The 18,582-nt window shown below is 53.1% G+C and overlaps 1 long non-coding RNA gene across 4 annotated transcripts; it reads right to left on the minus strand.

Moving 5' to 3' along the window:
- Positions 1 to 2,994: 2,994 nt before the first annotated feature.
- Positions 2,995 to 14,526, minus strand: LOC128312608 (uncharacterized). Of its 4 annotated transcripts, none has more exons than XR_008292100.1 (3): positions 12,466 to 14,477; positions 7,661 to 10,408; positions 2,995 to 7,278 (listed from the first exon to the last, which is right to left on the minus strand). It is a non-coding gene; the product is annotated as an uncharacterized LOC128312608 (long non-coding RNA). The 4 variants fall into 4 exon arrangements; XR_008292099.1 differs by having other exon boundaries at positions 2,995 to 7,875; positions 7,984 to 10,408; positions 12,466 to 14,476; XR_008292097.1 differs by having other exon boundaries at positions 2,995 to 10,408; positions 12,466 to 14,526.
- Positions 14,527 to 18,582: the final 4,056 nt, after the last annotated feature.

The raw sequence follows: 18,582 nt of genomic DNA on the forward strand, positions 1-18,582 counted from the left end.
CCCGGGAAGGCTGAAGAGTCGGGGCAAGAGCAAAGACTCGGGTTCTGGAAGCCGAGCGTCGGGGCGGGAGATGCTAAAGGACGAGGGTCCGAGAAGCGTGGAAGCCGCGCGGAGTCTGGGCCTGGCCGAGCCGCGGTGCCGGCTGTCGGAAACCGCCCGGAGCCTAGGCCGCAGGGCCCACAGGCGGCCCTGAGAGGCGGCGGCGAGGGAAGCCGGAGTGAGAGGCGGCGGAGCCGCGTGTGTGTTTTTATTATTATTATTTCTGATTAAAGAGGAATTCATCTCGTATCTGCCTCCTGCCAGGGGCCGAGGCGCCGCCATTGGGGTTAACGGTGCGGAAGAATACAAAAAAATTTCATTGAGGAGGATTATAAAAGTTACTAGCTGGAACATTAACAGAAGAGTAACTTGTAAAAAATGCAATATTACAATATTCACAAGGACGGCAGAGCGTGGTAAAGCTATAAAATTCAACATTAAAATCTTCCACAGCCTAGATAACCTAGTTAACAAACATGGTATTGGAACTACTTTTCTGTTGGGGCTGAGGGATACGAGCCGGGGGCTGATCACACCTCGGCGGCGGCGGGAGGGGCGGGGCGGCCCTGGGCTAGCCCCACCCCTCCCCAGCCTCAGCATCCTCCCCAAGGAAATGGGGATGACCCCGTCCAGCGCTGGGATTGAAGCACTTCACAACCTCGGGCAGGGCTGGGCGCTTGCGAGGCTATTTTTTGTGTGAAGTGCTAATTAAGGCAGACAATTCACCCATGGATTTGGTCCTGCTGAATAGGATATCCATTTCTGTAACTGCGGAATGTGCATATAAAATGTATGAAGAAAGGATTGTGTGTGTGTATGAGTATATGTATTCAGGGTGAGATATGTGTGCATGTGCAGGGTGGGTGTCCCCAGGGTCTCTGTATGTATGTGCACAGTTCTTGAGAACATAACGCGGGGCACGTAAACGTGTATGCAGGACACAGAGCTTTGGGGTGCAGAGTGTGCACCTTCATAAAATGTATGTATGTCAAGTGAATATGTAGGGTTTATGTGTAGGTAAGATATGTGTCTGCATAGCATAGGTATTTGCTATGGTACATGGATGTGCGTGGTGTATTCACCTGTAGGTCATGGTGTCATTGCAGGCATAGTATGTATCTTTGCAAGGTGTATTTATTAAAAGAACATAGGTTTGCTTGGTTCTGTGCGCATGCATGTGCAAGGTATATCACGACAGGGTATTATGTGCTTGTGAACACAAAATGTCTGTGTGTGCATAACAGCATAGAAAGTGTAATGTGTTTGCTACATGTGCAGAATATGAACTTTTGCATAAGCTCTGAATGGGATAGCGTGAACAAATGTGTCTATGTGTGTTCAGGGCAGCATGAGTGTATGTGAACAGAGGGGCTGTTTGTGAATGTGTGTGTCCAGGTATTTTGTGTATATTCAAGTATTTGTAGTGCATATGTATGTGAGCAGAATACATATATGTGAAAGGCATATGTATGTATATGTTACATGTTTATGAAAAGTACATAAACACCATGTGAGATGTCTGAGTGCGTGGAGTGTCTATGGATGTCACAGAGCATCTGTTTCTGTCAGGCTCCCAAGGACTTGTAGTGTGGTCATTAAAAGCATAGATTTGGAGACAGGCAGATTGGGACTGAATTATAGCTTTGTCATGCACTAAGTATATGACCTTAGTCAAACTTAACCTTTGGTTCTTTTAGCTCCCCCAGCTGCAAAAATGGATATAGTAATAGCACCACTTCACAGAGTTATTGTTGGAATTGAGTTAATACTTGCTGTGGTAGGAAGAATAATGGCTGGCCGCCCAAAGATGTTCAATTCCTAATCTCCCAAATCCATGATTATGTTACCTTACATGACAAAAGGGATTTTGAAGATGTGATTATGTTAAGGATTTTGAGATGAGAAGATGGTCCTGCATTATCTGAGAAGGCTCAGTGTCATCACAAGGGCCTTTATAAGAGAGAAGCAGGAATATGAGAGTCAAAGAAGATGTGAGGACAGAGGCAGAGATCACAGTGATGTAGCCGTGAGCCAAGGAATGTGGTCGCTTCTAGAAACCGAAAAAGACCAGGGAACTTTCTCCTCTAGAGCCTTCAGAGGGAACACAGCCCTGCTAACCTATTTTAGACTTCTCACGCAAGAACCGTAAAACAATAACTGTGTTTTGTTTTAAGCCACTAAGTTTATGGTACTTTGTCACAGGAGCAATAGGAAACTAGCACCCTTGTAAGGTGCTTGCAATCGTGTCAAGTACACAGCAAGTACTTTATAAGTTTGTTAAATAAATGTCTTGGCCATGACACTTGAGGCTCCAGGGGAAGCCTAGTTTGTTAGTCAGTTGCCAGATTTGCTTTCCCCATCTAAGACTGTCTTTGGCTACCCTGAACCCTTCAAGATTCTGGATCCTGCCAGAGGCTGTGTTTTGCCAACACAAGCATGGACACATGGTGGCGGCGGAGGGGGGGGGGGGTTGGTGGTGCGGGGGGGGGGAGTTCCCTCAATATCTGCCTGTTTATTCTTCTTTAATCATGCGCTGGAGTTCAGGCTAGTACTGGGAATCTAGGCCTGTGGCTGAGGGAGTTGGGGGGCAGGTTGAGAATCTTTGGACTTTTCAGCGTTCTTGCTCTTTGGCTCAGGCTTGGCAGGAGAACGAAGTTGTCGTGGGGGAAGAGAAACTTGTGTGGGAAGTTGGGCCTCGAGTTCCAGTGGAGTATACACTTGTCCTTGCACACAGAGAACTACACCAGGTCACACTCAGCCACAATTTTAGCCACAGAACTTGAGCCATCAATAGGCCATCAATAGGCCTTGGCTCTCCCCCTTACCTCTCTGCTTCTTCTGCTGTCTCCCTCCATCTCCAGCTTGGCGCCCCTGGGTAATACCTCCCCCCCCCATAGTTTCTAGATGGGGACAGGGATTTTGGACACATTGCCATAAGATAATGAAACAAGTGGGTTAATTTGCACCACAATATATTTTTAATTCATACAAGTAGGTGTCATGTATGAGCATCCGTTTCCTCATCCACAAAAAGGGAATAGTAATAGTAATCCTTTCCTGCCTTCCTCACTGGGCATTGAGAGATTCAAAAGAGGGGCACCTGGGTGGCACAGTTGGTTAAGCGTCTGACTCTGACCTTGGCTCAGGTCATGATCTCACAGTTCGTGAGTTCGAGCCCCACATCGGGCTCTGTGCTGACAGTGTGGAGCTTGCTTTGGATTCTGTCTCTCCTTCTCTCTGCCCCATCCCCTCTTGTGCATTCTCTCTCTCTCTCTCTCTCTCTCTCTCTCTCTCTCTCTCTCTCAAATAAATAAATAAATTTTAAAAAAGAGAGACTCAAAAGAGAACATGCTCTACAATCTCTTGGTACCGTCGACGCCCGGGGCCCTGGAGCCAGACTCACATCTACTTGAAGAAAAGAAACAACTCTAGTTGGTTGCTCTTGGGCAAGGACATAAGTAGGGAAGGTGAATCACAAGGATCTGAAGGACCATTGCTGGCAGTTAGATGTCCATTCCTTTTCACCACGGAAGAGGACACAGGAGGTCTTTGCAGATGTGTCTGGATTATAGGGGCCACTTGAGCAGGCCCCAGAGAGGTGTGATAGAGCATTCTTGGCATGAGTCCACCACGGGTGCAAACATAGGATTCAGAGTTCTCTGTGTGCATTGAGATGTTTAAGTCCTGCACTCTGGAGTTAGAATACCCAGGTAAAGATCCCAGCTCTATCACTTCCTGGCCAATGTAACTCTGGGCAGCTTAATTAACCTCTCTGTCTCAGCTTCCTCATCTATATAATGGGGTAGTAACGACCTCCAAGGGACACACCATGAGGAACAGAATTAATAAACATGTGGCCCAAAAGCCATAGCTGGCCTTCAGCTTGGTTTGCTCTGCCTATCCTGTAAATAGGTAATTGATGCAGTTACTGCAAAAGCCAAAATATACTGAACAGCATCTAGGGAAAAAGTCTTTGTATCATCCCTGCCCGGTTCCTTGAGGCAACTACTATTTCCAATTTTTTGTATATCTTTTTAGGACTTGTCCGTACAGGTACAAATGTGTGCGTACGTGTATGTGTGTGTCTCTTCTTCTCTCAATAAATGGTCCCTTATGCATTGTTCCATGCCTAACTTTTTCACTCACTTCCCCTTGGAGATCTTTCCATATCTTTATATATAAAGATTCACTTCATTCTTGGTCAAGGCTGTCTAATATTCCATTGAATAGATGTGTTGTAAGTCATTTAACTAAGCTTCTAATAGTGAACATTTAGGTAACTTCTAATCTGCAAACAAACCTGCAATGACTGACTATCTTTACACATTGGTCATTTGCCTTATACACCATCTGCCTGCTTAGGTTTTGTGAGTTTGCTTTGTTTTTTCAATTTTTGATAGTTTTCATAGGCACCTGGGTGGCTCAGTCAGTTAAGCATCCAACTTCAGCTCAGGTCCTGATCTTGCGGTCTGTGAGTTCAACCCCTGCGTTGGGCTCTGTGCGGACAGCTCGGAGCCTGGAGCCTGCTTCAGATTCTGTGTCTCCCTCTCCCTGCTCCTCCCCTGCTCACGCTCTGTCTCTCTCTCTCTCTCAAAAATAAATAAACATTAAATTTTAAATTTTTGATAGTTTTCAATGAATTTCAAATAAAAACTAAGACTCACGGGTATTCTTAAAAAAATCAGACCATTGGCATCACCGGCCCCCACTTCTGCATGACAGTCACATCCATTAGAGGGGCCTTGCCCTCTCCAGCTGCCCCAGAACCCCCACCCCTATTGGTCTTTCCAACCATTTCTGCCCTCACCAGCATTTGTATTTAAGAACCCCAAGTAAGACTTAGGAGACATTGGATGTAAATAGTGTTTTGTCTAGTAGCCAAGGAGTGCTAGTGTTACTCTTTCATAAAGAGGGGGATCACTCATCTACAGTCTTTGGAATGGGCCTGTTTTAGGGGCACAGGTTCTTATAAAATGTAGTGGTCCTGGCCGTCCACACAGGAAGAGGAGCTATGCTCAGAGACCCCCCTGCTGACACTTACAGGCTTCCCACACTCTGGAAGGAGGAAGGGATTCCCTCCCACACATCCTGCCCCATTTAATGAGATGAAGACTAACCCACCAAGAGACCCGTGCTGGTCAATACAGTAGCCATCCGCTACAAGTAAGCAGAATAATTAAATCAAATTTGATTAAATTTAACTTTAAATAAATAAAAGAAAAAATCAGTTCCTCTGTCACATCTGCCACTCTCTGAGTGCTCAATTGCCACATGTGGCTAGTGGTCGCCAGATTGAACAGCGCAGATATAAAACCTTCGCACGATCACAGATAGTTCTATGGGATAGCACTGCTCTAGACTGAACCTACATGGAGGCAGGACTGAGTATCTCTCGTCCGCCACTGGAATCCCCATGCCACGCGCAGAGCTGACACAGAGGAGGCACGCAGCTGTGGTTGTTGAATTAGTGACTGAGGAATGAATGAATCAACCAACCAACCGCCCATGGGACACACAACCACAGGCTCCCCCACAGTGACCAACTGAGGCAGGCTTTTGATGGGAGACTGAGGATGGGCTAGGTCAGAGGGAACTCAATATAACGCTGGAGGCTGGCTGCCTCCAGGAAGCCCAGCAGGGTCCCCCCAGGGTGGAGGCCTAGAAAGAAAACAGTCACCCACAGATGGTTGTTGGAGTCAGAAACCTGTGTTCTGAACATTGCTGCTGTCACTTGTTGTGAGGTCTCCCTCCTTAGAATCTGAATAAAGGCCTCTTTTAAAATATCCCAGTGTCTGTGAATCAGAACTAGGGAAACCTCACTGACCCCTGGGGGTCAGGGCAGAGCAAGTGGGGCTCTTCCAGTAGCTAGATGGAACACCTGAGATCTTGCTGGTGACAGGGGAACTCCTCTACCAAGGCAGAAGTTGTCCCAGGGGCTGTGACGACCTGTTCCTGCCTCAAGCGTGTGTACATGCTGAGAGAGAGAGGAGAGAGATGAGGGGGCTGAGAATCTGGGTAAGAGGGCATGAGAGGGCACTGCATATCTGCACACCTGTGTGTTTGAAAGATGTGTGCCCCTGAAACTTCTGTGCATCTGTATGCATTGGGGTGTATGTGTATGTATTGGGGTATGTGTATGTATTGGGGATACGTATTGGGGGGTATGTGTATGCATTGGGGGACTGTGTGCAGTATGAGGGGAAATATGTGTATGGAGAGATTGGCTACATGAGTGTGGTTGGGGTCAGTGTTGGGGAGTGTATTGAGGGTTGTGTGTGTTGGGGGCTGTGTGGGGTACATGTGGTGTAGGGCTGTGAGTGTGTGTGTGTGTGTGTGTGTGTAGCAGACTAGTGGTGGCCCTGCTTCATTTCCTTAGACTTCCTGGATATGGGCCAGAGTTGGCCCCTGAATCGATCTGGGGAAGCCCTCCTCGGCCAGGGAGGGGAGGCTCAAGCTGTTCTGTTAGGAACTGCCCGTCTTGCTTCTGGGATGGGGATGCTGGCTGGGGAGAAAGCAAAGGCCCAAAGAGACAGACAGAGAGAAAGAGACGAAAAAGAGGAGAGACCTGATGGGGCACTGGAGACCAGGTGAGGGGTTGGGGGTGAAGAGGGAAAGTGAGAGCCAGTGGGAGCAAGCTAGTGGGGAGGGAAAGAGACCCAGTGGATCAGAGGCCAGAGGGAGAGCTGAGAAGAGGGAAGAGAGTGGGAGAGACAGGAGAGAAAGAGAGATTAATGGGGAGGGGGGAGAAAAGAGAGAGCGGTGGGAGCAAGTGGAGGCAGCGGATCAAAGGCCAGAGTCGGGGACCACGTCCGGGGCCGGGGATGGGGGGGTGGTGGGGGGGAGGGCGGTTGGGGAAGGAGAGGCGGGGGGGGGGGGCCGGCGGGGGGAATTGCCAGGCGGGCGCTCGGGCGCTCCGAGCCGCGCGGCTCCCCGGGGAGACGGCAGACACTTTGCGGAGATGTTACTCCGGAGTTGGAGACGATGATAAATATGATAATTTGTATAAAATCTGAATGGGTCTTGTTTTCAGGGAGAATGCCTCGGATGATGAATGGGCCCGGCTCTCAGATAGATGGCTGATAAAAAGTGTATTGGATTGTTGAGAGCGATTTTAATTCTCATTCTGTACCTGCAGATGCCGCGGCCGCCGCGCCCGGCCTCCTCCTCCCTCCTGCCCACGGCGCAGGGCGGCCGGCGACCCGGCCGGCCTCGGCGGCTCAGGAGGCTTCCGAAATGACTCTAATTACAGAGTTATTAATTTTAAGAGGAGGGTGAGCGGAAGGTTTATGATTATTAATCGAGCGCCGGCGCGCGGCGGGCGGGGCCAGGCGGGCGAGCGCTCGGAGCGCGGAGGACGCACCAGGCCCCGGGGCAGCTCTAAGCCCCGCAGGCTCCTCGGCCACCGCCGCCCGGCGGGCTTCGGACACGAGCCGGGAGAGGCCGAGTCCTCCCGTGCGCGCCCCGCACCCCTCACCCCTAGCCTTGATCCGACCGGGCGGTCCAACCTCTCGGCCTGGCCGGCTCCCCTCTGCGCACCCGAGGGTCTGGCTCTGCGCCACGGAGACCGGTGGGGTCCGCAGCCCCGGGCCCGAGAGGCGCGGCTCTGCCCGAGGAGGCTCACCTCCCAGCTCTCAGCGTCCACAGGTGCTGAGCAGCCGCCATGAACCCCGAACCTGTGACCCAGGCAGTTCGGGTTCCTTCAAAGACATATGATAATGACATTGAAGGGTGGTCCCTGTGTGTGCCAGAAGCCGCGCCAGCGCTCCAATGTGTGCAGAAGGGATGAGCCTTCCCACTTCTCAGATGAGGAAACTAAAACTTGGAGAGTAACTTGTCCTTGGGAAAGGATGTATTTGCTTCAGGGATGCTGAGGGCAGAGCCTCCCCCCCCTCCTTTCAGCCCCCACCCCCAGCCCCCATGCCACCAAGTACACAACAACTTTACCTGAAGAAGACCTGGGGTAGGGGACAGGAAGGGAGCAGCGGGAGAGAATCCTCTCTCATTTACATCCATCCAGTCACCCTCGCTAAGTGCTGGTTCTGAGCGATTGGACTCTTGCCTAACACCCTGTCGGTCTTGGAGGAAGGTTCTCAAGAGACAAGGCTGCAAACTGGGAAGCAGACACCTATAAGTCCATAAAGGGTTTTGTTCTGTGGGCCTGGTACTTTGGGACTAATATCTTCCTGGCTACAGTGACCATTTTTAAAGAACTCACAGGTAAAGAATTGGTTAAATTCCCGTAAAAAAAAAAAAAAAAAAAAAAAAAAGAACCTCTCCAATGTAGGCCCAGACCTCTCCTCTCATACTCACACACACACTCATTTCTGCCTCACTCTTCCTGGATGGGTTAAGAGTGTAAATAGTTTCCACAGGCTTGGAAAATTCCAGAACTTCAACTTCTATCTTTTGGCGGACATAACTCCTGCTCAGAGCAGGGAAAAGAACGACCTCTGTGGGCCTAGAGGCGGGAGGAACTGTAGGTAGTTGCAGCACATAGCGGGAAAGGCAGCTCTCTGGCCACAGGGAAGTCAGTTCTGAGGACAGCCACAGTGCCTGGTATGTGAACCCAGAGGAGCCAGTGGACAGGATGGGCCCCTGAGTGGGGTCCTCTGTGCTTCCCTGCAGTTCCCAGGGGCACCGTGGTCCAACTCCTGGGGATCTGTGTGGGACAACCCAGGTTAGGCCTGGGAGGGGCAGGCATTGAGATCAATCCAGGCAACTCTTGGCTGTGGCTGCTGTTGAGGCTCAGGATCCACCCAGGTCTGATCAAAGCCTGAGTCCAGCCAGAGAGGAGCTGCAGGTCTGGAAGCTGGAAAAGCCTGAGGGCTCTTAGAGAGGGACAAGGCCAGGCCAGAGAAGTCAGAGTCTCCCAATACACAGGACAGCTCTTAGGGTAGGGCTCCCAGCTCCCTGAAGGGCTGAGCTGAGCGAGGGCTTGGTGGCCCTGCAGTTTCACAGACTTGTTTGGCCTGGTCCCAGGAGCCAGCTCTGAGTTTTGGATTCAGAGGCGCTAGGCAGAGATGAGAAAAGAGCATGGAGGTGGTGGTGAAAGGGGACTGGCGTGAGAATCTGCAAGAAAGAGGGAAGAAGGACTCTTGAGTCCCATCAAATGGATGCCCTGAAGAAATCCTCTCAGACCCATTCAACCCCTGAGCCACAGCCAGTGTCCCTCCTCCCCCTGACTTCTCTCTGAGCAGTAAGAATATCTACTACAGCACATGCTTAAGAACGCAGGTCATGGAAGCAACATCTGGGTACAGATCCTACTTTTGCTACCTCCTCGCTCTGTGATTGTGGAGACATTACTAAAATGCCCTGTGCCTCCGTTTCCACATCGTTAAAGTGGGGTTCATAATAATGGATGTGGATGAATGGAATTAATATGTGTAAAGCATTTAAAATGATGCCTGACATACCATAAGCCTTCAGGCATGTTAGTTGTTTTTACTGTCATTATTAACTTTGCTCTAGTGGGGCACCTGGCCTTCCCTCTGGATTGACATCTTCTCCAGAGTGTCTCTATCTCACTGCTCTTTGTACCCCCTGACACTTCGTGCCTGCGCAGGAGAAAATGCACAGTCAGTGCCTACAGAGGTCCAGGTCTGGGATGGGCATGGGGAATGACCTAATGTGGTCAGACATTATTGTTAGGGCTTAATATACACCCCTTATTTAATACCACCCAACAATTCCACAAGGCAAATACACTCACTCCCCTTTTACAGATGTGGACACATAGGCCCAATGAGTTCAAGGTCACATAACTGGCCTGTTTTAGAACTGAGAAAGAGGAGATCTACCTCAGGACTGCCTGGCCCCATTTTTCACTCTTGGATGCCACCCTCTCTGTCTTGGGTTAGTGAGAAGTTACCTTCTTCTTTAGGGCACCTTGTTCTATGAGGCTGCCTGGTAAGGTCATGAGATGAGGAGACAAGTGTTGCCTCCAGACAAGATGCCTGGATTTTGGCTTCTGTAACAATTACGGGGGGGCGGGGTGGGGGGAGGCTTTATGAGAGGAAGGGGATGGTGAGTGAGGGGAGGGGTCAGAGTTGAGACTGAAGTTATCCAGACAGAGACTTAGGCAGATCTTAATTTATCATCTCACCCCACAACACACACACACACACACACACATACACACAATCTGTGCCCAAGTACTCACCACTCTGCTTCCATTTCTCACCTCTCTTCTCTGTCTCCCTCAGACTATTTTGTTTTGAGGCCTTCCATCTTCTTTTGCTGAGAAGACTGTTTGTCCAGTCTCTGCCTCTCCCTGTCTACCTCTTGCCCACACCTGCACAGTGGTCTTTCCTCCCAAATCAGATCTTTTTCCTTCCCTGCTTAAAATCCTTCAATGGCATCCCATGGCCTAAAGGAGAGAAAGAAAAAAAAAACTCCTTAGCAAGTGTTCCTTGATCTAGACCCCCTCTACCTCCCAGTCTTATTTCCCTAGGCTTACCTTTGACCCCAGTATTGGCCTCCCAGAACCCTTCGCCAGGCCCCAGCTAAGTGGGTTTTTGCCCTCTCTCCGTGCCTTTGCCCCGATCCCTTTCTGCTTGGGAATATTCCAACCAGCTATGACCTACATCTAGTAGACACCTAATCATCTTGCAAGACCCCATCCCCTTTATGAGGCATTCTCTGACATCCTCTGTGTCTTAGTCACCCTTCTGCCCCTCATCTCGACACTTTCTGGAGTTTCTTGGCAAAGCTCTCTCTTTGCCACCAGATAATGTCCTCCTTGAAAATGGGGGCTGTGTCCAATTTACCTCTGTAGTCCTGGCATCCATCACTGAGCAGACCAAAGTGGACTGACCAACTGACTGATGCCCTCTGAGCTGGTTTTGCTTGGTCACTGCCTCCCGACTTCCCTAGCCCAAAGGATTCTGATCTAGGTTTTGTCCTGTCTCCATACAAAAGTAGGAATGGACTGAACTGTCAATCTTCTTCCTGAAGGTCTTTTCATCCAACTCCTCTCTAGTCCAGCTCGATAGCTGCACCGGACCTGCCAGAGAAGGCAGGAGAAAGGGGCAGGAGCGGGGAGGAGGAGTGGACTGGACTGGACCACATCTACCCGGAAATCCCAGGGGTTGGAAAATTTCCGGGCGCTAGTCACTCCAGGGGCGAAGTCTTCCTCGCCTCACCCTGGGTCCCACAGGCACAGAGGCCACCAGCGGCCCTGTCGGGGTCTCAGTCTCTAGCCCGACGTCCCGGGGGAGCCATAGCACAGGTCTCACTCGCAATGAGTGAGACCGGGGAGGGAGCGCCTTTTGTCCGTGCAGTGACCTCGTCAGACCGGAGGGGAGACGCCCCCTAACCTCCTTGCTCCTTCCTTTCCCTCCGGTCCACATTTCCACTTTTCATCCCTCGCTGCTTCTCTTCTGCATCTCTCCCCACCCTTCCCCACTTCTTCCTCCTCTTCTTTCCTCTCCCCCTCCCCACTCTCTGCCCCGGGAGGATCAGTGCGGGGCCTGGCCCCTAGAGCGAGAGGAATCTGCGCGGCGCCTCTGGGTCGCCGCGGGGAGGCGGTTCGGGAAATGCGCCCTCCACTGGCGCCGGGGCGCGGTTCTCCCCACGTTACTTTTTTTCTCCAAGCAGAGCAGGGTGCGCGGGCCTGGGAGCGAGGGCTCTGCGAGAGGGGGCGGGGGTGGCGAGTTCTCCGAGGCTCTGCCCAAGAACGGGCCCCGGGGGTCCTAGCTGCGGGGACGCCCAGGGGTCTGAGCTAAGCGACCGAAGCCAGCCCGCCCCGCGTCCCCGTCTCCTTTCGCACCAGGGCAGGAAGTCCTAGGCGCCCCACGCGCGCCCAAGAGAGCCTTGTGCCTTTTCATCTCCCCATCCCCTCCTCCGCCACGGATCTGGGGTGACGTCCCCACACACAAACACCATGCCTTCCGGGAGCAGATGCTCCTGCGTGCCCAGAGCCCTGGAACTTCAACTTGGAGTCCGATTCTGCACGCAACCCAGTCTAGAGCCCCGAGTGCGAAGGCTGCGCTGCCCACCGGGGCCTCTGGGGTCTGCGGCCCTGGCGCGAAATTCCTGGCCGCCGCGGGGCGCGTTCTCACTGCCGAGCCTCTCGCAGGGGAGTTTTTGTAGATAAAAGCGTTTGCTCTTTTGGGTTTCTTTTATTTTATTCTTTTGTCCCCATCTTCTTAATCCCCCCCCCCGCCCTCCTTTCTTCTTTAACTTCTCTTTCCCCTCGTTTCCCCATTCTTTTCGTTCGCCTTTATTTCTGCCTCTCTCTGTCCGTCTTTCTCTGTATCTCCCTTGTTTATTTTGGCCCCTTCTCTGCCTCTGGGTCCCTGACTTTCTTTGGGTCTCCCTTCCCGGACCCTTCTGTGTCCCTACGCTAGGGTTGCGCCATCTCTCTGCCTCTTTTTTTCTTTTTCTTTTCTTTTTTTTCCCCCTGACTCCGCTCCTCTTTCTCACTTTTTCGTTCTTCCGGCGGCCCCAGTCTGGTGAGCTCGGGTCCGGCTCCCCCGCCGCCGCCGCCGCCGCCACCGCCGCCTCCGCAGTGATTTATTCGCCTCACCCGGCGGAATCAGGTGCTGAACCGAGCCCCGGAAAGAGGGAACAGATTTCTCCCAGGAAGGGTTTTGTGAACTAAACGATGCTAATTACGGGGTGGGGGACGCGCTGCCAGAGGTGGGGAGGCGCGCCAGGCCGAGCGCGCAGGGCGGAGGGGAGAGGCCAGGGCCGGGACCAGGCCCTCCCAGGCCGCCTCCCCGGCCTCCTCCCCTGCGGCTCTCGCCCTGGCTTTCGCCTTTCCCTGGGAACTTTCCTGTCTGAGTTAACTATTAACTGTTGGCGAGAGGCAATTTTCTTCGGAATTCAGCGATTTCCTTTCCGCGGTGGAGGCAGATTAACATGCAAATGGGAGATGCTCGGCTTGAGTCTGCGCGCGGGCGAGGATGCCTCTGTCCCTCCAAACGGTGTCCTTCGCGACCGCGGAAAACTACAGCCCGCCCCCCGCCCCGTGCCGACGCACGAAGCCGTGACCAAGCCGGCGCCCGGCCGGTGCCCGGAGCGAAGGTGGAAAAAGCCGAACGCTCGTGCTTGGGGGCGGGGTTGAGAGGGCAGCTTTACCTGGGCAAGCCCGGGGCACCTCCGAGGAGCCCGCGACCGACACAGCCTGCTCCCTACTCGGAGCCCCGGAATGCGGGGACGCTCCTGGAGGCGTTGGCAAACTTTTCCTCCTCCAGAACCCTAGCACTGTGCCTCACTTCCTCCCCCTTCGCCACTGCCGAGCACCCCAACACACACGCACACACACCCTGCTCGGGCTCGTGATCGCCGCAAACTTTGTCAAACTTGAGCCACCGGGCACAAACTCCTCGCCTTTTCCTCCTTTCCTCTTTTGCCCCGGGCCGCTCTTCCTGGTGCAGGCCGGGAGGGGTTCCCGGCTTCCAGACAGGGGGGGATGGCCGTGCTGTGAGGGTGGTGGCCTGGCCTCGCCGGCTTGTTAGCCCCTGCCACCCTCCAGGCAGCCGGACCCCCAACGCGTTCCACCGCGGAAGGCGCTGTTGGGTGCCGCGGAGAGGCTCGGCAGGGCCCTGGCCGCCAGCCCCGCCGCCATCGGGCCGGGCTTTCCCGGGGCGCCCGGCCGGCCCCCCACTACCGCATCCAGCGGCGCTGGGGCGCGGAGCCCCGGTTCAGGGCGGCCAGGCCCTCGCCGGCCGTCCCCGCTGCGTTCCCAGTCTCCGCAGGTCGTTTCCCCACAGCCCACGCCCGGGGTTAGCTCTCTCCCGCCCGACTCGCCAGCTCCGTCTCAGGCGGGGCTGCCTCTGTCTCTCTGTCTCTCCCTGTCTCTCTGTCTCTGTCTCTCTTGTTTGTTTCAACGCGCGGACACTGATTGCGCCTTATGAAGTTCTAACTGGTTTTGTGTCAGGAAGATCTTTCTCGCTGCTACCCAGCCTGGCGTGACGGATTAAACATCAACTAGTTAAATAAAAATTAATATCAACTGCCTCCTAACTTCTAATGTCATGTTGTTTATAACTAATGAACTGATTAGGGGATAAACACATCACGAAGACATTCGGCTCTCCTGCCTGGGCTCCGCCGCTGCCCGGTGCCCACTCCCCGGTGCAGCCTGCAGGTTACCAGGCCAGAAGGAGGGCGGGGGCCGGAGGGGCTGCGAGTTCCCCGGGGGCTCGCTCCTCTGACTGCCTTGGTCTTCTTTCCCGCTCTTTCTCTGTGTCTTTCTCTTTCCCTTCCTCTGTACGGTTCCTTTTCTCAGTCTCTCCTCTTTTCCTTTTCTTGCCTTCTTTCTTGTGTCTTCCTCCCTTTCATTCTTCTCTGTCTTCCGCTTCTGAACTGCAAAGACCAGTGCATCAGACTGCCCCAGTTGTGTCTGTCTGTCTCTGACTGTCTGGGCCCCCAACCCCCTTTCTCTGTGGGAATCTCTACCTCTCTCTTCCTCCCGGCTCCCCCTTCATTTGGATTCATTTCTCTCCCAGCACAGAGTGTAATGATTAAAAGCGTCCTTGTGACCGCCCTGCTACAAAGCTGGAGGCTTCAAGCTCTCCTTTAGCGCCTGGTGAGACACTGACACCCCCTCCTCAGCTATTTAGGGGAAAGAGGAGGGAGCCAGAATAGGTGGGGTCTGGTTGTTTTTTGTTTTTTTTTTTATTTCTCCTCTATTTAATCTGGAATGGGAGGGAGAAAAAGAAATGTGATTTTTAAAACTTTTACCTTTCTTCTTGTCCCAGAAGCAATTACTACAGGTTCGAGTGCTAAATTTAATTTTCGAGGAAAGAAAAAGTGCTCTGGTCTTCTTCCAAGGCCTTCAGAGCCCTCTCCACACACACCCATCTCACCAGCCAGACCCAGCCTGATCTGAACAGCCTCCTGCAGGGCCCTTTCCCTAAAGCTACTTAAACGAGATCACAATTGTCATCACGACAACAATAAGTCAGGAGAGCAAGTAATCACAGACCTGGCCTCAGTGGTTTTTTTTTTTTTTTCTAAGAAGCCACAACGTTTAAACTTGGTTTGCCCTGGACCGCGGGGTCTGACAAGACAATAACAACAGAAAAAGCTTTTAAAACCAATTTAGCACACGTGAAAATGTAATTCTAATGAAGAATCAATAGACTGGTGGTTCATTTTTCCTGGGACTCCTTGGAGGACCTGAGAGAGACTTTCAATCAATGGGGCGGGCAATGAGCAAAAGGGCCCAAGAGACGGTGTGGGACAGGAGTGAGGGCTGGAAGACAAAGGGAAGCAGAGCCTGAGGGAGGAGGCTGGAAGGAGGCTGAGGTACAAAAGCTGGGCCCTTTGACTGGCATCACTTTGCAGGTTTCCGGAGTCCCCAAGGCTCCCAGAGTATCAGAGCCAAGAGCTAAGAAAGCTCTTTCCTCCTCTTGGCCCTCTGGTCTGCGACAGGCTACTTAGCACAATGGCCTCTGCTGCCTTCCCCTGGGCTTAGGCCCCAGCCCTGGCACTGTCCCAACCCTGGGCCCTGTGTTCAGGTAACTGTGACGAGCTGGCTCCGGAGCAGGCAGGGACACCGATCCCAGTGTGTGTTCTCCCCAGTTCAAAACGCCTGGTTCCCCAGTGGGTGCCTCCCTGTTATGTGTGTATCTGGAACGCTGGGCTCTGTATTCCTGTCTCTGATAATGCAGAGGCAAGAGAAACCAATGTGTGTGTGGTCGCGCCTAGATTTTATAAATCACTTCCACCCAAGTTATCTCTTGAGAGCTCTGGGAGAAGTGCAAGGGTTATTAGCACTGTTTTAAAGAGGCAACAAAGGCACAAAGAACTATGCAGGGAAGGTGTGACTCAGCAGGCCGTGGCCCTTGTGTATGACTGGGTGCGGCTCTGAGTAGGTGACTGGGTAAGAGGCTGTGTGTGTGAATATCTCATGTGTGTGTAAAAGAGTGACCACATGAGTGTGATTTGTGTATGTGTGACACTAGGGTTTCATTTATGCACATTGCTCTCCCATCCTTGCTCTTGGTAATGTTGTTCTGTGTATACCAACAAAAACAGAAAGCAAAACAAAAAAAAAAAAGTGGGTTTTTTGGCATCCAGTTTTTGTGCTCTCCGCTAATCACTGTTTTAATCTGTTAAAAAGAAGACAGAGAAAGACACACCGGCAAAGTCTGATGTTTAAAATCACAAACGTTGGCCAGGATAATTTGGCCATGACTTTCCTAAAAAGGGTAGACATTCTTGTTCCTGTAGGAAGATTTTTAAAAGTGGAGGAGCCATGACACAGGTTTGCCTCTGCCCCACCCCCCAGCTTCCTGTCCCTGGTTGCACAATCTGTCTGGAGAAACTTTTGTTGAAGTGGAAGGGACTCGCAGAGAAGAATTCCAGTTCCTAACCTAAGCGGGCTAGTGGGCCCTATGGACCTGAGCCCTGCCCTTTGCCTTGGTGCCCTGCTGCCCCAGGGCCTGGAGGTGTGTGTACAGGAGATGAGGCCAGCCGGAGACCCCTGCCTGCACACAGGGGCTTATCCAGCACTTTCCCTGTCAGCCTCTCTGTGTTACTCAGCACAAAGGAGCAAGGCTGAGTGAGAGTGGGAGGCCCAAGGTGGGCAAGTTTCTGGGCACATAAAACAGGGTAAATAAGAAAGGGGTACGTGGGGGTAGAAAGAGGAACAGACTGCTTGAGAGGTGTGCAATCCTGTAAGAAGTATAAGAGAGTGCATATGTGAAAAGTGGTGGAGGAGGGGTCTGAATGAGAATTCGTGACAAGGTGTGAGGTGTAAACTCCAGATGTGGGAGGGTATGATGTGGACAAAGCTAAAGTGAGCCTTTGATCATGGCTGAAAGCATGGGTGCTTAGAGATGGTGTCAACCTGAGGGTCCAAGAGACTTGGGGTAAGAGGACCAGAATATTTTGGAATGGTGTGGCTCAAGTCGGTGGCTATTTGAGTGTGGCAGGAGCTTGGGAGGGCTCTGGTCATTCTCCTTTCCTCCCTTTCCTGAGACCCTGATCACCTCCTTAAGGGCATGGAAGCCAAGACCTTTTCCTTTTATTCTAAGTTAAAGGAAGGAGGAGGAGGAGGAAGAAGGGGAAAAGAGGAAGGAAGAGGATGGGGAGGAGAGGGAAGAAGAGGGGGGGGAGGAAGGGAAACGGATGGAGAGAGAGAGGAAGGGGAGGACTAAGAGGAGGAGAGGGAGGAAGAAGAGGAGAGGGAAGAAGAGGAGAACTAGGAGGAGGAGGAAGAGGAGGAAGAGGAGGGGTAGGAAAAGGACAAGGAGGAGGAGGGGGGAGGAGGAGGAGGAGGGGGATTAGGAGGAGGAGGAAAATGAAGAGGAAGAGGAAGGAGAAGGAGGAGGAGGAGGAGGGAGGAGGAGGAAAATGAAGAGGAAGGAGAAGGAGGAGGAGAAGGAGGGAGGAGGAAGAGGAGGAAAATGAAGAGGAAGAGGGAGGAGGAGGAGGAGGAGGAGGAGGAGGAACAGGAGAGCTTGTGAGGAATTTAGTGAGCAGTTCCATAATATACGGATGACAGGGACCTTCAGGGAGCAACTATGTGTTCCGACAAAGTTGGGATGCCTTCGTAGGGATCTTGGAAACCGAGGCTGAGACAGGGGTTGGGGGTGGGCGGCAGGCTGTGGAGCCCAGTGGTCGGGGAAGCAGAATGGGGCGAGGCTGAGAGTTGAGGGGAGGGAGCCGCACGAAGTTGGGGAGTGCACGAGTGAGGACGCCCCCGCGTGCGAGGCCGCGCGGCTGCCGGGGAGAGTGTGACAGTGAAGAAGAGGGGGTGGGGTGAGAGGGTGTGCCGGCGGCTAGGCTGGTGGGGATTCGGTCTCCGGGCGCCCGCGGCGGCGCGGGCGGCGGCTTGCGGACGGCTGGCTCCGGGCCTGGGCGCGTGTGCGCGCGTGTGCGCGGGGCGGAGAGCCGGGGGCTCCTCCGCGCGGGGCTGTGCCTCGGCGCGGCCGGCTGTGTGAACGCGGGCGCCGGCGGACTCACCGCCCAGGCGGCGGGCAGCCTGGGTTATCTGAGCCGCTCGGTCTTGGGTGGCTGCGCCCAGATCTCGGGGAGGCGGCGGCACGGGCGAGACGCGCTGTCGGGGCCGCGGCGCCGCGGAGGAGCGAGACCCGGGCCCGGACGGCAGCGGCGGCGCGCAGAGCATGGACCAGCGCACGGGCCGGGCAGGTAAGAGCGAGGAGGAGCGGCCCGTCTGCGCCACAGGCGAGGGGCGGGGGTGGGGGCGGCGGCGTGAGAAAGATGGGGCGGCCCAGCCCAGCCGTGGACGAACCCCACTCTTATTTTCTGTGCTTGCGGGGGGGGGCACCGTAATCGCTGGGGACTGGGGCTCTGCGACCTCTCCCCACCCGTGGGACCTCCTGGGTACCTCCCTCCGGGTGTCCTCTAAATCTGCTAAAAACTTTCCATCCAGAAAACGTGAGTTTTACAACTTCTCTTGGTCTCTTTACAGAACCGGGCTTTTCCATTCTGTTGTGCCCTTATGACTTTATCTTTCCACTTTCCAGTGTATAAATATTTTGCATAACTTCCTCCAAGTTGGGTGCATAAGGAAGGTCTTAGTTTCTAGTGGGAATGGAGCCTGGGTGTGTGTACATCTGTGTT

Source organism: Acinonyx jubatus, chromosome D2 (assembly GCF_027475565.1).
Source record: "Acinonyx jubatus isolate Ajub_Pintada_27869175 chromosome D2, VMU_Ajub_asm_v1.0, whole genome shotgun sequence".
NCBI lineage: Eukaryota > Metazoa > Chordata > Mammalia > Carnivora > Felidae > Acinonyx > Acinonyx jubatus.